The sequence below is a fragment of the Periplaneta americana genome, chromosome 15 (genome assembly GCF_040183065.1).
Source record: "Periplaneta americana isolate PAMFEO1 chromosome 15, P.americana_PAMFEO1_priV1, whole genome shotgun sequence".
In the NCBI taxonomy this organism is placed as follows: domain Eukaryota; kingdom Metazoa; phylum Arthropoda; class Insecta; order Blattodea; family Blattidae; genus Periplaneta; species Periplaneta americana.
In genome coordinates, this window is record NC_091131.1 from 104458219 (window position 1) to 104480718 (window position 22500).

Here is a 22500-nt window from a genome sequence, read left to right on the forward strand (position 1 = left end):
TGCGACATCACAGAAACGTAACCATGTCAATCAGGTACTATCATCGTGTGGTAGATGAAAGTAACTCACTGTCTGACATGGTTACGTTTCTCTATGCGACATCACAGAAACGTAACCATGTCAATCAGGTACTATCATCGTGTGGTAGATGAAAGAAACTCACTTTCCGATATTACCCGACGTCCGATACTACCCGACTCTCCCCTATCGTAACTTCATATTACAATACTCGACTGGTTATCCAACTCGGCCTGCGGCTTCGTTTGACAACTTTCCAATATCGTATTGTAATATGAAGCCTTACGATACTCATATCGTAAATAACTAGGCCTACTGCATCACATACCAATTCCTCGTTAGTAACGAGTACAGTCGGTCTACAGGATGAACATGATACAACTGTGCCGATTGAAATATGCAACAGAATACATTATAATACAAATAAAATAAACTTATTATGTGCTTTTTCTAATTAAGTACACAGGTAATTAGAAAATTGGGCTGAAAGTCTGCACAGTCTGACAACAACGCGCCGACGGATCACGTACGAAAGCATACACGCACTCGGTCTGACCAGCTGAATTCCGTCCTTTAGTCACCCAGTAGGGTTGCCAAACTTTCTAGTGGCAGGAAATAACGATATGTGATTTTATTTAATTTGCAAGAAAACCGTCCATATAAGTGAAAAACTGCAAATGAATAAATAATTCCTTACCAACTTCTCTAATAATAACAGTAAAATTCAGAATCGTACGGACAGTACATATCGAGTAAAACAGTTTAGGGGAAAATTATTTTTTTCTGAGAAAAGTATTCATTTGGGACTAATATGGTATTAGAATTTTTTATGCAAATCTAGTCTTTCAGGTAAAGCTCCCTGTAAAGCAGATTTGTATAATTTCAAGGGAAAAATTGTTCCGGGGCCGGGTATCGATCCCGGGACCTCTGGTTGAACGTACCAGCGCTCTCCCAACTGAAATTATTAGATTTTTTTGTTCTACTTTATCCAAGAAATAGGCTGGAGCCTCGTAAACATAGATGCCCTATTTTTGGAGACGTAGATGATAATGAATGGGGAAATGTGGAGAATATTGGTGGAATGGTGAGGGCAAACAGCAGAACTCCAAGAAAAACACTTACAACATCCCTTGACTTTGCCCATCACAAATACGACTAGGCAATTTCGGAGATTTGAACTCGGCTCCATGGTTGTCGTGAGCGAGCGCTCTGTCAACTGAGCTACCAAAGCGACTTAAGACAGTTATATGGACAGCACTAAGTCCCAAGAGGAGGCCAAGAAGTTTCCGAAATACTTCTGTAACTTATGGTAATATTAGACACCCCGCCTCCGCTTGGATTTGAACCCGGGCACTTTCAGAAGTCTATCGGGGACTATGTTGTGGAAATTAAAAAAAAAAAAAGTTTTAAAGTTGAAAGTATATAAACTTCAGTTCAGATAAGTTTATATCAGAAATAACATCCCACTCTTAGCTACTAAAGCAGCCGACGACGGTAACGGCTTGTTCGAGCAATTTGGATAGGGAGACAATTGATGTGCCGGCCATTGTATGTTACAATGTGAACCTAAGGTTAAAGAACAGCTGGCAATATTACCCATAATACAATGCTCAATTCGGAAAATAAACTGGGTTGGGTTTGCGAGGAATAAGTAAGTAGTAATTCAAATTAAAGCGCCCCCGCCCTTCCGACCCCTAACCACATATGAGCACGGACCCCTTACGCAAGTGCAACGTGAGGACAGGACTGGAGTGGCGACCGCAACTAACTGCAAATTGCCCAATAAAGACAGGGAAGGAGTACCGAGGAAGAGCCACTGGAAGAAGAAAACCTTCAATGGAAAGCAGCGAAACGTAGAAACGAATCAATGAATAATCTAATAACGAAAAAATAAATGTGTGTAAGTTGATATAGGCTGTATGTATGTATGTATGTATGTATGTATGTATGTATGTATGTATGTATGTATGTATGTATGTATGTGCGTGCGTGTATGTATGTATGTGCATGCATGCATGTATGTATGTATGTAACTTATGTATGTATGTATCGCTTAGGCTGATTATCTTATTGTTTTTTTCTTGCGAAGTTTTTCCCAACTGTAAGACAAATTTCATGCGATTGCTTGGCGAATCCTCGGAATCGTCATCTGGCCAATTTATTTATTCATATAAACGATAACAGTTCCCTGTATTAACAGGCTGGCACAAAGACAAAGCATATTGTACAATAGCAGTTGAAAGTATAAATAACATACATATGTTTAAGTTTAATGGAGTCACACAACAATGACAAGAAATGATTGAATATATAATTAGGTAGGCCTACTAATTAATTTTATTTGAAGATCATTGTTGACCGCAGAGATGGTTTCGTAGTGGAAATATGGATCCTCCCAGAGCTGCAAGAACGATGTCGTGAATTGCCTTCCTCTGTAGGCCGAAACGTTGCCAGGTTTGGAAAAAGAAACCGGGAATAGTTCCGCGCTCCAACCATAAGGCCTATTACTTAAATTTGTTGTAGGTCGTATTTGTCCATGAAATATGGAACGGTACGTACATAGATGTTTTTTTCCCTATTTACATCTTCAGGTTGGCTCTTTTGTTTTTCAAATCTAACGGTGGGATCGATTATGTAGCCATTGTTGTTATTTGGTGAGATGGCAATCATGTCTATTCTTCTTGTACTGCCATTGTCTGCCAGTTCGTGTACTTCTTCGAACACTTGAGCTAAACTGTTCGGCGATCATCGAACGAATTCTATGGTGTCGTGAGTTACGGAGTACATCACAGTGCGGACAAGAGCCCAGGACATGTGCAAGTGTTTCTGGCTCTCTGTGGCATTGCCGACAGAGGATGTTGTCCCGAGTCCTGCCCGGAAGGGAACGTAGGAAGACACGTGTGCAGTAATTTTAATAGCTTCGCGCCACTCACTAGAGGTTAGGCCTTCACGATGTCTTACCTAGGAATTCGCCGGAGTAAACTCGCTGTATAGCTCTACGCCGAGACCTTTCTGAGGTAGGTTAGCCCACGCCTTTAATTCATTTTCTCGCAGTTTTCTCCTCAGTACCTCGCCGTCAGCAACTTCACTAAATAACCGATGCGACGTGAAATAACTTGTTGAAAATGTAAGCGTGAATAGATTAACAGAGATAGACCTAAATAGGCGCAAGTCTATGTCCATGCACACACAAACATATTTATGTAGTTCCTATAATTATACTTTGTATAAGCCTATGTGTATAATGCATTTATTTATTTATTTATTTACTTGTCTATTGTTTATTTATTTATTTATTTATTTATTTATTTATTTATTTATTTATTTATTTATTTATTTATTTATTTATTTAGACTATTTACTTTAAAATTCATACCTTGTAGGCGATGAAGCAGTGCGATCCTGGACTGATATTACGAGATTGTCGTCAATACGCTAGGAAAACCGTGTAGAATTCCTGAGCGGTAGCCTAAGGTTGGTTTCATAGTTCGATTACAATGACTGAGGTTCTTCGTAGTTCTCCTTTGTATTTTCGATTAAATGATTGCTGCTTCCCCATAAGTACTTCCTGCTCATCAATTCATAATCACCATCATTACCAGCTGTAGGGTTTAAACCATTGAGTTGTGTTCATGTTTTATTTACCTATTTACTCACGTCGTCTTCCCACATAGTTGTATCCGTTAGAAAGGGGAATATATTCCTCATACATGCAGGTTACTGGAATGTCGAACAGCACCAAATTGGAGGACGAACGTTTTTCAATGTGGTTATTTTTGACTAGTGGAAGATTCTAGTTTTAAGGCACTAGAAACTCGCTTTTACCCTTTCTCCATTGCTACTTTCCATATCAATGAGAAACATTACCCGAAGTATGTAGGTCTATAAAGCTTACCTATAGATACGATGAAAGAGTAATGGAACGGAGAAAATTCTCTCCAGCGCCGGGATTTGAACCCGGGTTTTCAGCTCTATGTGCTGATGCTTTATCCACTAAGCCACACCGGATACAACTCCGACGCCGGTTAGAATCGTCTCAGATTAAGCTCCAACTCTTGGGTTCCCTCTAGTGGCCGCCCTCTGCACTACGTCTCCGTTCCATTACTCTTTCATCGTATGATGACGCAGAATATCTGCATGGAAATATCATATGTACTTCGGTACATTAAAATAACATAAATGATATGCGTAAATCACTTCGTGATTTAAGACGGCGCTTATTCCGTCGGATCCCGGCCAACTAGTCACTCATACCGAGTGCACCTCAGCACATGTGTGGACTTCGGTCCTGCGTTCATAGACATCTATGACGTAGTGGAGAGGGCGGCCACTAGAGGGAACCCAAGAGTTGGAGCTTAATCTGAGACGATTCTAACCGGCGTCGGAGTTGTATCCGGTGTGGCTTAGTGGATAAAGCATCAGCACGTAGAGCTGAAAACCCGGGTTCAAATCCCGGCGCCGGAGAGAATTTTCTCCGTTCCATTACTCTTTCATCGTATTATGACGCAGAATATCTGCATGGAAATATCATATGTACTTCGGTACATTAAAATAACTTACCTATAGATAGCCTACGTAATTTTCTAAACAGAAGCGGACGAGGAAGAGGAAAGGAAGTTAAATCTGAATTACCATGTGGTAGATTTACGGCACGTTGAAGAATCTTGATCATCTCTGAGAGGCTACAGATAAAGTTATAGGCTAATAGCACCCACGATAAATATAATATGAAGAACAGCGTAGAATAAATTATGCTAATAGTTTTACTTTCTCATCATTATTCGGCCTGTCACGCTGGCAGTCCTGGTTCGAGTCCCGGTCTGACTTGGGATGTTTCATTTTGAAAAGTCCATAGTAGCATTTGTGGCGGAAAATTTCGCATATTAGGCTTCTACATCATTTCGTCCGATCTCCAGTTCATCATAATCCATAGCATTCCCCGAATGTAACTGGCGACGCAAGGAGGAGGCTGGTCTTGAGACGAGTGAGGTTGCCTCCTTTAAAACTGGATACGCAGAGAACCTTAGGCTGAACCAACGTTTTCCATCAGCGCTTCTTAACTGCGCTGCTAAGCATATTTTAGCGCCAGTTCATCTTTTCTCATTTCCCCCAGCCACTTGCAAAATGGATTCGAATGAGAAAGTTCTTATAGGCTACTTGCTTTACTACCTAGAAAAGGAAAGTGTTTACCACATAAAAATAAAATTGGAAACATCCGATGGTAAAGATTCGTGCATCTGGCTAATTTTTTACTCTTTGGAATGCGCTAAGAGAAGATTATAGTAACTAATTACTTTTTCAAAGCTTTTGCTATGTTCATTACACCTTGAAACCCATAGAGTGGGCTGTAGACCTAAGTCTACTTGATTAATAAAAACTGCTGTGTCAGAACTCATGACAGTATAGTGTTTCAACTTCTGACACACGACTATGTGCCGCGCTGTCTGTGGAAAGGGGAAGCGCTGCAAAACTCCGTCACTATACTGTTTTCGCTGTAAGAAAAATCCTAATGTAAACATAAGCACGTGGCTGTCATACCCGTGATTGGCTCTCAGTGCAAACACTCACATGACGCAGGAAAATATAGTTCGTATATGGAAACCATAATCTTGTATTATTTTGAAAATAAAAAAATTGAATTCTAGTTGTTAAATACGATGAAACATTTAACTTTACTCATATGTAAAACGCTATGTAAAAGAAAAGCTACTTTTATATTTTGTTATGTACTATGAACGCGCATGAATATCAACAGTAATACCGAGGTAGTCTGTTCTTGTAACAAGCTGGCGTCACTTGTTCACGTAAGCACGTGGTACTGAAGTATGGCTTCTGTACCCTGAACTGCCCATTGTGAAGAATAAGATTTAAAAGTAATTTAATTACACTAATTATAAAATAAGTGCTTCCTAAGCAAACGAATGCATAGTAGTGAGGTTAGGCCTACTTGACGAGTAACGGGAAATGTTTAACATGAAACAGAATGTACAACAGTAGGCAGAAACACGTACTGAAAATCTGTGGCGCCAAATAGCGGCCAATGAAGCCTCACTTCAGTCACGTGCTGTTGTTTACATTAGGATTATTCTTACAGCGAAAAGATTATAGCAGCGGAGATCGCATGTGTTCGCGCAGAAGCGCTTCAGCAGCGAGTGTAAACGTTCGTGAGTAAAGCACGGTATAAAAGTGTGTGCAAGTAGCAAGCACGCTTCTGCCTGCTAAAAACACAAGTTTGTTAGAGGCCTGAGTAGTCAGTCGATGTGGCTGAGAATGCGCTAGTTTGACTGTAAACAATAGATTTTTTTAGGTCGTAGTAGGTTAGGTTATTTTACGACGCTGTATCACCATCTTAGGTTATTTAGCATCTGAACGAGATGAAGGTGATAATGCCGGTGAAATGAGTTCGAGGTCCAGCACCGAAAGTTACCCAGTATTCGCCCAAATTGTATTGAGGGAAAACCCCGGAAAAAACCTCAACCACGTAAATTGCCCCGACCAGGATTTGAACCCGGGCCACCTGGTTTTGCGGTCAGACGCGCTAACCGTTACTCCACAGGTGTGGACTTTAGATCGTAGTGCTGAGTCGTAGTGCCCCCCCCTCCTGAAACTCGATTCAATTCAATTCTCATAGGAAGTACGCTACAGAAAATATATTTAGGGATTTTCCCGGAAGGTCACAATCTCAGCATCTCTGCAATCGAAGTGATTTTCGGTATACCGTGTTTGTGTATATGTCCATATATCTGAGTACGGCGATTTTTCCTCATAAACTTCATGTCACTTATGTGGCTTCAACCTGTCTTCAGATAGTTCACTAAACAACAATTAAATCGAAACTAAATCAAATGAAATAATTGTTATTAAATAGTTAATAGATTTAATACTATTAATACAACTGAATTGAAGTTATGTTTTATTTAACGACGTTTGCAACTGCCGAGGTTATATCAGCGTCACGGATATGCTGGAATTTAAGCACACTTAAATGCCATCGACCTGGACAGAGATCGCATCCGCAAAATCGGACAGAGAAGGCCAGCACTCTACCGACTGCGCCACCCAGGCCGACAGGTTTAGGGGAGAGTCGGGTAGTATCGGACATCGGGTAATATCGGACAGTGAGTTTCTTTCATCTACCACAAGATGATAGTACCTGATTGACATGGTTATGTTTCTGTGATGTTGCATAGAGAAACATAACCATGCCATCCAGGTACTACCATATGGTGGTAGATGAAAGAAACGCACTGTCCGATACTACCCGATGTCCGATACTACCCGACTCTCCCCTAATACGAGTAGAAAAGAATGGGATATTGAATATTGAATTATACAGTATTTCCATGGTATTGTATCATGTGCAAAACAAATAAATTGATTAAAACAGTAGGCGTAAGTCTCTAATATTTTTCTGCGAAATTATTTTTAACATAATAAAATTATTATAGGCCTACTATCAATCAGAAATTTCTGCTAACATAAACTAACTAAAATGTAGGCCTGTAGGCTATAGCTACACAAAAAATGCTCATAATTAACGTATTCTTATAATAGTTACGGAAATAGGAAAATGAAAAAAGAAGTTTTATGCCTTTATTAAAATATCGGTGGCTCACTGATAGGGTGCGGCTTGTAAGTCAAGGGGCCCGGGTTCAAATCCCGATTGATACACTCTGAATTTATAACTTGTGTTAGACAAGCCCGTGGCCTGGGAAACACGGGTTTTCTCCGAGTACTTCGGTTGCCCTGTAACATCAAAAATTCTGAAGCATCATTTTTCATTACGGGTATAATATAGATCCACTAATTGTGGTGCGCTCTAGATAATTTCTGACAAACTTAATGGTCTACGCTTCTCGACACTAGCAACATCTGTGAGCAACTCTCGTATAGTTGGAGTGAGTAACGGAAAATTAAGGATCATGCCATTGCACAAAACAGCTTTAATTAAGACATTAATTGTTATCTATAAAATTATGCCTTCAGTTAGAAATTATTTCAAATAAAGCTTTGAAGGGTTAAAGGCCTACATACAAGAATCATATCTATTCTTTTCATTACAATATTGCTAATCGTTATGGAAATAGAGCGAAAACGATAACATTTATCTATAAAAATTATCTGCAGAATTGTGAAGGATGGATAGAACAGAGAAAAATTCTCTCCGGCACCGGGACTCGAACCCGGAGAGATTTTTTTCTGTTCTATCCATCATATGGTAACGCAGAATTCCTGCACGGAAATATCACACCCTATGTACTTTGGTACATCATAATAATATGATATGAGTAAGTAATTACTTAATTCAAGACAGCGCTCATCCCGTCGGATCCCGGCCACTTAGTCACTCGTAATGAGTGCACCTCTGTACATTGTGCGTTGGACACTACCACTGTCACATATTCTGTGACACAGTACATGAGGGTAGGCCACTAAAGGGAAAACTGAGAGGCAGAACTTAAACTGAGGGGATTCGATCCGACATCGGAACTGGAATTCAGTGTGGCTTAGTGGATAAAGCGTCATTCGGGAAACTAAAAACCCGGATATGAGTCCCGCTGCCGGAGAGAATTTTTCTCTGTTCTATCCATCCTTCATCATATGGTAACGCAGAATTCCTGCACGGAAATATCATATGTACTTCGGTACATCATAATAATATACTGCAGAATTATGCCTAGCTTCTCTGTATACAAATATTTGAATTTAGAGCTGACCGTACGAGTTATTTAATTACAAACTTTAACCGGTAGAAAAGTAGCTCAAAATTAGAAGAGTTTATTCTTCAGCGAAATCTTTACCTTTCTGTGGTGAAGTCGAAAAATTTACTCAAAGAAATCGTTTCATGCTATAAATGAGTCAAAAATGAGGAAAAATAACAGAACATTTCAGTGTAGCACTTTAAGTACGAGACACGTCACTTTATAAGGGCACATTTATGTTACGCGCAGGGGAAATTCAGCAAAATAATTTAGTTATGCAACTTCCCCCTTTCAGCCGTTTGATTTCACAGCGCTGCTAGTTATTTAACAAACAGGTAATATAATCAAGATACCATTATATGCCACTAATTTAATTCATATTCATGCCATTTTCATTTATTCATTTTCGTATATAGAATAATGATACTATGATAATACTAATAATACTACTACCACTACTACTACTACTACTACTACTACTACTAATAATAATAATAATAATAATAATAATAATAATACAGTACTACTCGTAATAATAACCACTTAAAATGATTTATAATAACATGCACAACGATCAATGAAAACACCAGTGGCGTAGCATGAAATTTTGAGCAGGGGAAGCTAACTCAAGTTGTCTTTCATGCAATATGAGAAAACGTATTACAAAAATACAGTCTTAAAATAAATAGTACTGTAGTCAATGTCAAGTCAGCAGTCGTAGATTGGTTGGAACATCGCAAGTAACACCAATAAGGCATGACCTCAAATGATACGTAGTAAAATATGATTTCACGGTTTACACATATCTCTTTACAAATAGACACGTATACGTATAACATTAGCTCACTCCCTGTCATACTTAGAGAAATCACAATATTAGTATCATTACGTAAGTATGCGTCTGTCGTTTGGTTGTGTCCTTCATTGACAGCAAGGGAGTCGGTCATTTGTTTTTTAAATCACATTTTTGTTCATAAGTTAGACTTGATAATACAATTATCATAAAAAAATTCAAGTAAATTAGTGTCAGGAACTGTTATTTCGCTCATTATTTATTATATCAGCCACAATGCACACTAACACTTCAACTGAACACAACTGACGAAAAGGGATAACTCGGAAACTACGGTACTTATTTTAAATGTTAAAGCTAGCTTCTTGCAAGCCTTGCGACTAGGGTAGTTTAGTTAGAAAGGGATTGAAAATCTGCGGGATGGATTACACAGAAGAAACCAGTCTGCTTGGAAGCTGGTGTGTGCAGGCTTCTTGTTTACTGCTGCATCACAAATCATCCTGAGCTGCCGCATCACAATATTTAACGCGTAAATGTAAATTCTATTAAAATTAATAAATAATTTTCTCCATAAACTGCAGGTTTATTATGAAATTATTATTAACTGAGGAAGCTAAGCTTTTTAGCTTATATTGACGCTACGCACTGGAAAACACTAGGACTGCAAATATGTCAGAGGTAATCACACAAGACTATAAGGATGTTCATTGTCACTGAATGTTGATTTAGTGACTATAGTGATCGCCGAGAAAGATTCGACTTCTAGGTCATCTAAGAAGAACCACAAGCGTAAACAAGCGTCGAAAACTCCCCGGGTAAAGCATGGAGAGCGTTACACTTTGTGATGAAGGTACTAACAAAAGGCTCTGATAAATCCAAAGAGATTGCATATAGGCCTAAGCCACTAGTTCGTCCAGTGATTGAATATGGTACTGCATGTTGGGATCCTTACAGATTAGAACATATTAAGACATTGGAAAAGATTAAAAAACAGGCTCTCAAGCGTTGTCGTAATACTGTAATTCAACATTAAAATGGGACACACTCACGGACAGAAAAATACGAATTCGATTATGCGCAATATTCAAAGCATACAGAGGTGAGCCTGACTGGACAGAAATAAATAGGTTGCAGCCGCCAAATTGCTCTTCAAGGAACGACCACTCATATAAATTGAGGGAAAGAAGACAGAGGACAGACACTGGAAAGTTTTCTTTTCTCAATCTTACTATCAGGGACTGGAATGCTTTACCTGCAGACTTACTAAAGGCTTTACCAAAAACCAATCATGTATTTAAAAATAAGCTTAAGGACTTTACTAATAGACGGTAGTATATTATGCACATTATTGTTGTTTTACAAGTATAGTGAGTAAGCAGAGAAACACAGTAAATCTCCCGTGATATATATTGGGTGTGCAGTGTGTTGTAGTAAAAGTCCAGTGAGCTTCAAAGCAAATTCAGAGAGTTACAGTGGCAGAGAAAAGAGATTGATTTACAGCGAAAGAATGTGAGTTATAGTGAACGTGTTAAAAAAGCTTGCAACAAGGTCTAGGCTAGCGATTTTGAGGTTAAAATAGTAAATATGATTCTATGGAATAATAAGGGTGTAATTGATGTGTTGTTAGTCTATGTGAAGTGATGTATCAGTGAAGAAGTGTGTTGTGTCAGTGACGTGTGTTGTGTCAGTGAAGTGTGTTTGTGTCAGTGAAGTTTTATAGTTTATAGTGGAAGGGAATTGGCCATCCTACTACCTCCTAGCCTAGTTGCCTCATGAGTGATGCCTTATTGGTGTTACTTATAAGGTTCAAACCTGTCTTCGGACAGTTGACTAAACAACAACAGTGGTAATGCGAAGTATTTGAACAGTGAAATGTTTTTGAAGTTTTAGTGAAATCAGGAAAGTGTTAGTGAAATGTGTCGTAGTTCCAGTGCAGTGAGTGAGTTGAGAGCGAAATGAGTGAAGTGCTGAAAGGTACTTGTGCATGTATGAACATATCATACTCGTGGGTTTTAGTTCGAACTTAGGGTTAAGATACAAATTAGATTTACTTGAAATGTTGTTTTAAGTGATCGTGCTTCATTTAATTTAGGACGCTTCTTGTTAATATTATTATACTATTGTTATTATTTTATTAGTAGTAGTAGTAGTAGTAGTAGTAGTAGTAGTAGTAGTAGTAGTAGTAGTAGTAGTAGTAGGCCTAATAGTAGGCCTAGTAGTAGTTGTAGTAGTAGTATTAATTGTAATTGTATTTATTATTAATTCTATTTATTAATTGCCATTATTGAGTACAAGTAGTTACCACTGCCACCGGGTATTTACCTACTTGCAGTGTGAATAAATATATACAATCTTAAAAAATCTCTTTAAATCGCCGAAATATGATCCTGAATTTCCGGTGCTGATATCTGACTGACACTAGCGTTCGAATAATACTAGTATGCTATTACATTTAATAAAGGAATACACATTTCTTTTTCTGTCTGTACATTCATCACTTACTAAAGCTTCGTGTTATTTTATGGCATTGCTCCACGGCTACCCCAGTAGGCAAGCGTCGTGCGTTTCGTTTGTTCACCCCGTCCACCAGCAAATACAGGTTGTGAAACTTCCTTTCTCTTCCCTTTGAGTTTCGCTGAAATTATAATTGCTTCGCGTTTAAATAGTTGATGCTGATGATAGCCGTGTTGAAAATTTTATGGAAAAAGGGTTAAGGAAAAAATAAGTTCATGAATGTGCAATAAATACTTTGCAAACAAAGATAATTATTAAACTCGCCTGTTTGAGTCGAAAAAAAAACACCACGAGTTTCCTCGTAATGTATAATCTATTCTTTCAACTCGACTCGAGACAGAAAACTGTACGCCAGAGTGATGGCGTAGTTGTTTGAGATAGGAATTCAACTTAAAATTAATATAGAAATAAAGGGGAGAAACGGATATTTATTGCCTGTTGCTTTTCGGCGGTGCCACAAGAAACACTAGAGCCTATGTAAATTTCGAGTAAGCTCTGCAAGAAGTGGACCATGGACCTACTTCGTTTCCGGATTAATTATCAATCTGGAATATAAGCTTAAGTGATAGGCCTACCAACAATAATCTCTGAATGTTTTTCAGAAGTATTGCTGCATTACGTTAATTAACGCACATACGAGTACATTACCCTGACGTATGTATGTATGTATGTATGTATGTATGTATGTATGTATGTATGTATGTATGTATTCTATAAAAATCTACACGCGAAACAAATGTTCCAGTCGTAGCTGATATTTTCATTTTCTTTAGATAATAATAATTATGGACAGGATTTTTTTAAGAAGGCCATTTTAGGTTATTGGAATAGGTGAAATAGGCATTTTTTTAGATTTTTTGTCCAGGCTGTGAAAGGGGTAGCAAAAACTGCCTGATAAGTAGTTAAAAATGTGCACTTACAGTCAATTTTAAATAACAAACATTTAAATTAGGTAAAATGTACCACAAAATTAATATTTTTAAGTTTTATTAATATTTACAAATACGCAATTTTTTTCTTTCCCCTGTGTGGTTCAAATAAATTTAACTATACAGGGTGATTCACAAAGTTCTCCCCCGGTTTATGGAGGTGATTCCGGAGGTTATTTGGAACAAAACTGTAAATAAATGGGATCACATTCATAATTACGGAGTTACAACACATTTTCGAAACGCGTCATAGAGAATGGAGCGCTAGACATGTTTGTTGCCATAACTACGTGCACGTGTTGATAGTCACTATTTGGTAAGCTGTTATCTCTTGTGTAAGTTACATCATTCTGGATGCCGCGGCTACAGTATGGAACAAACGTATGAAGCTGCGAAATGCTACACGTGCGGTTCACAACCGTGCGGATCGTTGCCTCAGGGAGGTATTTTCGAAAATATGATTTAAATCCACTCTAAATGAAAGAGACTGATTCATAAACAATCAGTTGTTTGTATTTAATTATTTTTTGCATTTTCTAGTGAAAACCTGAAATAAAAATTTATTCTGTCATTTTCAAATTACCGTAACTCAGTAGCCTAATTATGAATGTGATCCCATTAATTTACTTACAATTTTTGTTCCAAATAACCTCAGAAATCACCTCCATAAACCAGAAGGAACTTCGTGACTCACCCTGTATATTATAAAACCTAACCTACAGACCTCAGAAAAGTTCACAGCTCGTATCCGCACACGCAAGATCAGAGTCTTCTATCAGCAAACGTGTCCGAAAACATCACGAATTTCAACAATGCGACTTTTTCGCAGTAAATTCACCTCAAGAGAAAGTTCAGTCACTTCATGTTTTTCTACAGGCATATCATATCTGCGAACAGTGAAAATTCCAAAATACATATAGCCCCAATCAGTGCCATTGAGAGGGTGAAGCCTCTGAAGGGAGGCCTGCCATACAAAGAAAGACGGAAGTCTCTATTCATAATTTTATCCAAAACAACAAAAGACTGAAGGGGTAAAGACCGCAGATTGGGTCACTTTCTCCATGCAGAAGAGGATAACAATTGAAGAGTCCACTGCAAGAATGATGGATGTCATTTGGAATACATTTTGCAGGAGAAGCAATTGAAAGTTTGAAATGCTTAGCGCTCAAAACTTAACTGTGATTTTCCGATCATTACTGGACAATGACTATCACTAGTCGACAAAAATGAACTTTTTTTTCTTTCACAAGAAGTAAAATAACATTTTGTAGAAGAATATTTCGTGCTGAATTCAAATATAATTTCAGTTTTTCCCCATCGGGCAGGAGTTTTTTGTGATATTCATTTGAATTTTTATAATATTCTAACAAAAATCTGTAACTAGCTATCTAACTCAACATTATAACTACTCATTCTGACTTACCTAGCAAGTGGTAGATAGTGATTTTCGGGCATATTTTGCATCTGGAACGTCTCTCTTCTTGGTCCAACAGTAGTCAGCCAGCATATTGGAACTCCACTTGCCTTGGTACCTCTTTTCCATAGTAGAAATTTGCTGATGAAAACGCTCACCGTGCTCATCGCTGACAGCTCCAAGATTTTCGCGGAAGAAGTCCAATGAGAGTCCAAGAAGTGAATTTTTAAAACATGTTGCATCCCATAGCTTTATAAGAATGCAGAAGATCAGTCACTATGTCACGATAGTTTTCTGCTTTATGGTTTCCAAGAAAATTGAAACATAAACTTTTGAAAGACAGCCAGGCTTCTTTCTCCAGTGGATTTAACAGTCCTTCGAAATGATCATCACCCATTAATGACGGATTTGTGGTCCTATAAAAATTCCTTCTTTCAGTTTAGCATCACTGACTTTGGGGAATTTCGATTTCAAGTACAAGAATCCATTAGACTGTTTATCCATAGCTTTGACAAAATTTTTCATTACTCCTAACTTAATATGCAATGGAGGTAACAATATTTTTTCAAGATTCACTAAGGGGACATATGACACATTTTTCTGGCCAGGGATATGAGATTCACGTTTAGGCCATGATTTTGTAACATAGTGAGACTTCTTATCTCTGCTGTCCCAGAGGCGCAAAAAACAGCAAAATTTGGTGAACCCAAGTTGGAAACCAAGCAATAAAGCAATGACCTTTAAATCACCACATATACACCATTCATATTTTCCATATTGTATTTTCTCTAGAATTACTTTCATATTTTGATATGTCTCTTTCATATCAGCGGCATGCGCTACAGGTATTGATGGAAGTTCATTGCCAATATGTAACAGCACAGCCTTCAAACTAACTTTAGACGAATCTATGAATAGTCGCCACTCATCTGGCCGGTGTTGAAGCCCAAGAGTTTCCATAATTGAACAAATATCATTACAGAACACAATACCATTTTCTTCAGAGAAGCAGTCCTTGAAATCACTATGGCGGCCACGATAACTACTCGTACATATTCTTACGTCTTTTTGGAGTAGATTCCACCCTTTGAGTCTGGAAGCTAAATCTTCAGCTTGCTGTTTAGACAGATTTAAATCCCGAATCAGGTCATGATTGGGAAAGTATGGTTCTGATGAACAGGTATTGGCTTCAAATGTAGGATCATTTTTATTTTCATCTGAAGCATTTTCAGTTTCAGTTAGGTCAGAATCAGAGTTATTACCTAAGGTCGTATCGGCATATACTGGTACAGGGAACTGTTCATTGTGTAAGACAGGTCTTATTGCAGATTTCAAATTAGGATACTTAACTGTATGTTTTGTTTTAGATGTGTTTCTTGTAATATTTGTCAAACGGAAATAACAATCACTTAAATGATACTTCGGTTCCCTCCAAATCATAGGAATTGAAAATGGCATACGATGTGTACCCTTTTTCCATCCAGTCAGAAATCTAACACACGAAACACAGCATGTATTTGGGGCCCAGCTCTTATCAAAATCACCAGCTTGACAGCCAAAGTAAAGTTGATAACACTTCTTTACAAGTGGGATCAAATGTCGCTCCTGAGACTTGAAGGTCAGCTCACCACAAATATAGCAGAAACTGTCTACATGATTTACACACTTTCTTGGCATGATGAACAACACTAAGCACTAAAACACTACATACACAATACACTTCCGAAAAGAAAGGAAGGAACTATTTCACTACTGAACAAACTCACGGCCAGCTCGATACTGACACATCACAATGCCAGATGAACAGGCCTGAGCATGTCCAAACATGAATGAACCTGCACAGGATTGTTTTAAGGTGCTTCAGCATAATATTACAAATCATTTCCTTAAATACAGCTTGGATAAAATCGCTACATATGAGGTAACGGTTCCTATGACAGGTCAAAGAAAACGCTAAAATCCGATTTTAAAAAGTAGCTGTCACAAAAAAAACTGTGCCTGATGGAAAAATTCTGACTACATATCTGAATTCAGTATGAAAAACTGCTCTAGAATCACTAATCAGATTTCTTGTGAAGAAAACTTTGTCGACCAGTGATCAGTGTTAATGCCATATAACTATCTATGTACATTCTATATGTCTCAAACTATGCATTGACAGTTTTGGTTCATTTTCGACAAGAAAGTGACATTAATCATTCTTCCAGTGGACTCTTCAATTATAAGATGTGTTAAAATTTCTAAATATATATTTATAACATAAAACGCAGTAAATATAGAAAAATACGTATTAATTATAATTTAGGTTTTTTTAGTTCATATGGTCCAATTTAGGTTTTTTTTTAGTTTCAACAGAATTTACATATGAAGAGTCCACTGCAAGAATGATGGATGCCATTTGGAATACATTTTGCAGGAGAAGCAATTGAAAGTTTGAAATGCTTAGCGCTCAAAGCTTAACTGTGATTTTCCGATCATTAACTGTGATTTTCCGACAATTACCATGAGTGTTAATGCCATATAACTCTCTATGTACATTCTATATGTCTTAAGCTATGCATTGACAGTCTTGGTTCATTTCCGACAAGGAAGTGACATCCATCATTCTTGCAGTGGACTCTTCATATATGACTCTTCGAAAACTTGTCTAAGAAATTATGAGTTCGGAAGTAATGGAAAAAATAGGTAAAAACCTATAAACCCAGTCCCTAGTAATAATACACGCGTCGAAGTAAATTATTAAAGATATGTGCATTTTATTCCAAATAAATAGGCATATTTTTTCCGGCTGATTGAAGTGACCAACATTCGTGGGTTCCGTGTATGTAGGCCTAAATATGACAAAGAAATGACAATTTACGAAGACGTGTTTCCGAAATTATAGCCTACATTAATTGATGTGTATACAGGCGTAAATACGTATTTCATCGTAACACTCGGCGTCATAAGAGACATAATTAGAGCTCGGAATTTTAGGTGCTAGAAGTTAAAAATTACACTGAATGTAGATGAATAGAGTGAGGAGAGTTTTAAGCCTAGTTCACAATAGTCATATACGTAATAATAAACAACAGAGTCACAAGGACTGGGCAATGGATCTTGTGACCCGTGTGCTAATTTGTAAGTGGTGGCTAAGAGGATTAAAGACGTTTACGGTACCAAAAGAAAAATACTGAATGACAAGAATGATAGGGCCTATTTCAAATAAGTACTGGCGTGGCTTCTATATTTGTAAACTATAGCGAGGAACAATATTAAATTTTAGCACCTAAAATTCCGGGCTCTATAGACCCTACATAATAAGATACTTACTTACTTAGGCCTACTTACTTGTGGCTTTTAAGGAACCCGCAGGTTCATTGCCGCCCTCACATAAGCCCGCCATCGGTCCCTATCCTGTGCAAGATTAATCCAGTCTCTACCATCATATTCCACTTCCCTCAAATCCATTTTAATATTATCCTCCCATCTACGTCTCGGCCTCCCCGAAGGTCTTATTACCTCCGGCCTCCCAACTAACACTCTATATGCATTTCTGGATTTTACATGCCCTGCCCATCTCAAACGTCTGGATTTAATGTATCTAATTATGTCAGGTGAAGAATACAATGCGTGCAGTTCTACGTTGTGTAATTTTTTCAGTTCTCCTGTAACTTCATCCCTCTTAACCAGAAATATTTTCCTAAGCACCTTATTCTCAAACACCCTTAACCTCTGTTCCTCTCTCAAAGTGAGAGTCCAAGTTTCACAACCATACAAAACAACTGTTTTATATAGAAAAAAAAAGGAAAAGACAATAAAATATTAACAGTAAGTCAAAATAAATTAGACATAGGCCTACAAAGTAAAAAAATTCAGACAATAATAATAATAATAATAATAATAATAATAATAATAATAATAATAATAAAATAACAAAATAGTAAATTAAAAAGCATAGAGCCTACAATGAACACAATATTTTTATACGATGTACGTCGGTACATTAAAATAATATATATACAATATTTTTAGGTAGGCCTACACACAGTAAGGAAAATTATAAGTAGCTCAAGTTATCACGGGAAGTATGATGAAAAAAACAGATAAAATAAATAAACAGGCTACTATCTCGCTATTACCAATCCCATCGACGCTAAATAACTAGCAGTTGATATGGCGTCGTTAAATAACCAACTAAAAAACTGATGGACGAGTCATAGGAAGGCTCGAGAGAAGCGACTGGACTGAGGACGGCACAGCCTCAAAGCCTGCTCCAAATACTGGAAAGAGAATAGCTATTCAATTTTATTTCGACATCGGTGTGAGGTACAAGATAATTTGAAAGAAGACCATTAAAGAAAAATAACGGTCTGTAACACTTTTATTCGATCCGCATCGCGTAAGCTATCTTAAATCCCTTGTCATGCTCCTTCTGTTGTTTTTAAATATCAGTCAACCTTCGTTCCGCGATTACTGTTTGTTTGCTCGCTGGCAGACGGCATCCATTGTGATGCTAATACGCTTCAATCTGAGTTTTGTGTGTTGGGACCTAAAATGGCGACGTGAGGCGGGAACGAAATGAGCAGGCGCGTAGTATCTGCCATACAATAGACACCCTTCTACCCCCACCCCTCGCCAACCCTAATAGCTAATTAGCATGAGGCTCTCGCAAATGGGCCTGGGATTTCAGCACGCCTCAACGATCTCTGTATTCATGCATAAATGCATCCATTACGGCTGTCCCAACGCAGCCCCACTCGGCATTTCGTTTAAATGGATTATTATGTATGGGCGCCTGTGTGTATATACACTTCATAGTCAACAAAAATGTTAATAAAATATTAAGCTTTATAGTTTGATATATTTAAAAAGAGGAAATTTTTAATACGGAACCTCTAGAAATTAACTTCATTGGCGTGGAAATAAAAATGATGGACAGGGGAAGGGGGTTTTCAAAGTGACGAGATCTAACACTGCGTGTTCATTTTTTTTTTCATCATCCCCATCCGAGCCAGTAAAGATTTTTTTGCATAAACTGTCCATCATTGGAAACAAGACATCAGAAGTCATCACGCTATAGAGACAGTAAACTACACGACGATCACGTAGGTCTCAATAAAAATATAATATTGGTTTCGGTCCGTCATTCCTACTCAATTATATGACACACACACAAAAACAAACTGGAATCGACATGTGATTGCTTCGAATTGACGTGAATTGCTTGCGCTTTATTTCTGCTATTACTTCTATTTCGGAAATCTGTAGCCGTAATGCTTCGATACCGTATAAACACACGGCGTGATGGAGATAATAAAATGGCAGGTATTGTAAAAAGTATAATCGCCAGAAGTGTGGGTTGATGGGTGGGTGGGTACATGCCGAATGTAAAATTTCTCTTGAAAATTTCACCCATCACTCTTCAGTCAACGAATTTGACGTGAACACACAAAGCGTGGAAATGTTCAAATAAACATGTTAGCCTTAATGCCTAAAATATGTTCATATTATTATCACAAGGACCTACTATTATTATTGTTATTATTATTATTATTATTAATCATATCAAAATTCCACATTACTGAATGCTAAAACCAACGCCTAAATTCACTTCTCTTCTTTAAAGTACAATAATAATAATAATAATAATAATAATAATAATAATAATATTATTATTATTAAATTACTTCATTCTTCTTCTTTTTCTTCTTCCTCTTCTTCTTCTTCTTCTTCTTCTTCTTCTTCTTCTTCTTTGCATGCCCGTCGGGAAAGTTTCGTTTACGCAGTCCAACTTTTCCTTTCTATCGCTGCCCTTCACATCTCTACCATTGTCTTCCCCCCTTCTCGGCCGATTTCTTCTACATTATTGAGGTATGTCTTTCCTCTCGACCTTCTACCCTCCGTCGTAACTTCCATAATTTTTTTTTAGATTCTTTCTTCATTCTTACTTCACTCTTATAAGGTAGCCTACAGTAATAAAATATTAATCACTGATTAACTTTATAACTTCTTTACTGTATTAACATTAGAAAATTACCTGGCTGACTAGTTTCGAAGTGTTGTTTTGCATTGTCCAAAGCCTAGTGAAGGTCCCGCGCTATCTTCTGGTTTCCTGTTGTGGGGGAGGGGGGGGGTTCATGATTGTGTCGAAAAGGGTATTTGAAAATAGAATTAATTAATTTAAATTAATTAAATTAAATTAAATTAATTTTATATTAGTACTAACTAATTAAGCTAATGTTAATAGAAAAAAATTCATTTTTATTTCTTTAATAGGCTATTAGAGTTTGGATAATCATAAAATATGTAAATTATATGATCTAAAGATATCAGTAAAAAAACCATAGACAATGGCATTTAGAGGAAAATATCCAGTGAGATCCAAAATTATTTTAGAAGATGAAAGTATAGAACAGGTGTCTAGTTTCAAATATTTGGGCTGTGATATTAGTTACAATATGGAAAGAGATATTGATTCTAAAGTAAATAAATTTCAGACGGTATGTGGAACAATACAGAGAACGTTCAAAAATAAAGTTAGAAAAGAAACTAAAGTAAAAATGTATAAAGTTATGGAAATTCCCACAATATTGTATGGTTGTGAAACTTGGGCTCCAACGAAAAAACAGAAAGATAGAATACAAACGGCGGAGTTGAGGTTCCTCAGACAAGTTAAAGGGTGTACAAAACTTCATAGAATTAGAAATGAGGATATAAGAGAAGAATTAAAAGTACAGCCTTTATTAGATAAAGTCACGAATTATAGACAAAAGTGGATTGAACGGGGGTGAAGGGGTAGTATGTGGTCTCGAGGGGGTATAGCTTGCTGGCAGTCATACTTCATTTAAAATCTCGAGAAATACCACTCATTCCTACCAAGTCAAATACATGCACGTCCTCGTCGTGACCCCTGGGTAACGCTAAGCATGTAAGGACGGAAAAGCGAGTACCCGACGCTATAATTGGGACATGCCAGCTACGGGAGGAAACCCAGACAGAAAATCATCGTCCACGCAGGATTGCTGCGCGGTTGGGCGTAGTGGTTAGCAACCCCACCCCGGAAAAAGTCCATTGCTCAGAAACCTTTTAAAAAAAAATTAATGGAAACAAAACAAAATACATGGTAGTCAATAACAAAAATAATAATAAAACTTCTAAGTACATTGAGATTGATGATGCCAAATTTGAGACAGTCCAGAGCTTTGTATATCTTGGATCACTAGTTAATAGTAACAATGATATCTCAGAGGAAATGAGTAGAAGAATACAAAGCGCCAATAGTGTTATTATGGGCTGCAAAAAACAAGTTAAATCAAGATTGCTATCTCGTGGCACAAAATGTAGACTATATAAGACCCTAATAAAACCAGTGTTGACCTATGCATCAGAGACATGGCCTCTTAGTGAAAGGGATAAATTTATATTGGTCGCATTCTAAAGGAAGATATTGCGAAGGATTTTTGGACCTGTAAGGGATGGTGAAACTTGGAGAATAAGATATAACAACGAATTATACCAGCTTTATGAGTCTCCCGATATAATAACATCCTTTAAGATTGCTCGTCTGAGATGGGCAGGGCATGTTAAGAGAATGGATGAATGTGAAATACCTAGGAAGGTTATGGAATATGGGATTGCTGGAGGAAGGAGAGTTGGAAGGCCAAAGCTACGATGGATGGACTGTGTTAAGGACGACATTAAGAGGCTTGGAGTGAAGAACTGGTGGACGGTAGCTAAAGATCGAGACCGATGGAGAAGAATTCTTAAGGAAGCCGAGGCCCGATCCGGGCTGTAGCGCTATGGATGATGATGATGAATTATGAAGTCGGAACGAGCAATTGCCTAATCCTTGGAGTGATGATGATGATGATGATGATGATGATCTTTAACTTACTAACTAAAACATTGTTCTATATTTGGGCGTATGCTGGTAAGTTTAAGTCGGAGATTGTCACATACATCGAGCCGATTTCTGTAGCCTACTTTGTTTTTATTAGAGTTAGAGATGAAAACCCTTTCTCACACAGATACGTAGAAGCAAACTGAATTATAATCTCTAAAGCACCATTGTACAGTTCACTGCATTCTCTTTTCACTTGTGACGCGGTCCAGAAATTAATCATACTTTCCGCTTGGAATTTCATTTTA

The 22500-nt window shown here is 37.5% G+C and overlaps 1 non-coding gene across 1 annotated transcript; it reads right to left on the reverse strand.

The window, feature by feature from the left end:
• Positions 1-3954: 3954 nt before the first annotated feature.
• On the reverse strand, positions 3955-4026 carry TRNAY-AUA (transfer RNA tyrosine (anticodon AUA)). The gene has a single exon. It is a non-coding gene; the product is annotated as a tRNA-Tyr (tRNA).
• Between the last annotated feature and the right edge of the window lie 18474 nt (positions 4027-22500).